This window comes from Octodon degus, unplaced genomic scaffold (genome assembly GCF_000260255.1).
Source record: "Octodon degus isolate 3935 unplaced genomic scaffold, OctDeg1.0 scaffold00166, whole genome shotgun sequence".
NCBI lineage: Eukaryota > Metazoa > Chordata > Mammalia > Rodentia > Octodontidae > Octodon > Octodon degus.
This window is the reverse complement of record NW_004524742.1, coordinates 3,502,856-3,504,551: the sequence shown is the minus strand read 5'-3', so window position 1 is coordinate 3,504,551 and position 1,696 is coordinate 3,502,856.

Genomic DNA, 1,696 nt, shown 5'->3' with positions numbered 1-1,696 from the left:
AGGTTCAAACAACATTTGAGGACAAAGCAAGATTACAGGAACTTTGGAAAACAGGTGCAGAAGATTGTAGGAAAAGAGAAAAGAAAGTAAAACAAGAGCACAACAGAACAACAACATAGAATACCTAGGAATCATGTTCATACTCATAAAAACAAGAAAAAACAAATAAACAAACAAAAAACTAAAGAAAAAAAGAAAAATTATCCACTTCAAGGTGTGTCTCTGTTGTCAGTGGTAGACAATATAGGCAAGGCAAAATGCAGATCTGAGTTGATTAAATTGCAACAAAAGCCATAGCTTTACAGAGGGGTAATAATCCCAGTGAGCCTGCACTGTTAGCTCTACTGAACTTCAGGCTGTTTTCTGGCTATAAGGCTGATACCTGACTTATTCAGCTTATATCACCCCATGCACCTCTTGCCTGCCTGAACTCAGCTTCTTGATCTACTGCCAACTTGAACATGGCAGCCTCACCCTTGCACTGGGAGCTGTTAGATGGAGCCTGCAGCTGTTCTGAGTTCTGACCTCAGTTGGCCCCACTCCAAGATGGCGACAGGCCAATTGCCCTCTCCTGGCAGATGTCTGAACCTGAATAACAACTCGCCAGCCCTTGCAGTTCACTGTATCCACTGCTCCACTCTAGTGCTCTGCTCCACTAGTACCTTTCTCTGTGGAGCCCACTGGGGTTACTAGTAGTCACAATGCATCTGTAGATTTGAGCCACCTTCCGACACAGTGAGTCTGGGCTCAGAGAGAAAGCACCACCTGACACCTCTTTCTTCTTCATTGAAGTCTCCCCCTTTGATCTCCTGATGAGTTTGAAGTGTTGGCTTAGATCCTTCCTGGATCCCAGAGACCCAAGTCACTTTTTCTCTTCAGCACATTGGTATATTCCAGGGTCTGGGCACCAAATCTCAGAGAAACTCTTTCTGTGCTGCTCACCAATTTGTCATCTTCCTGGAAATCCCTGACTTGTCAGACTAGACTCATAGTTAACCTCTTTGTTTTCTCTTGCCTGCTTATCACTGGCTGTTGTAGTTTCCCACATGGCCCTGTGTGTGAGCACTATCCTTAATTTCCTGAGGGCATAAGTTAAGGTACCATAAGGAAAGAGGAGGATATTCAGGCAGATGTAAGAAAGAATAGATACAAGGTCACAAGCCAATATAAGGGAATTAACAAAGGATAATAAAGTACCTAGCTAGCAGCAGGAGAGAGTGTTGACCACCCATAGGCATGAAGAGGCAGATTGAGGGAAAAGTTTCCAGAACCCTGAGAGATAGATGTAGCTGTTGGAGAAAAACAGATGGTGGGAGCTATAGTCTTTTCCAGAGAAAAGGAGCCACTGCCAACCCTTGTTCTTGTGGGGAGTAAGCTTGCCCTGTTTCTTCTTTGTATCCTCACATCTCCTACTCATCTTTGTATCTTTACATCTCCTTGCATGGCCTACCACTGGCTGAATTCACTGGAGGGCGGAGACAAAAGGACCTGAGAAGTTAGTGTGAGCAGAGGTCAGTTTCTTGTTCAGGACAGGAAGAGGAAGGTGGGTAGAACATCTGGAGAGGTTATATTGAGGATACTGGGCTCAATGGCTAATACCCGAGGAGTTGGGCCGGGGAGATGGCTCAGTAGTATAAGCGCTTGACTGGCAGATGCAAGAATCTGAGTTCAATCCCCGGTTCCGCAAAAAAAAAAA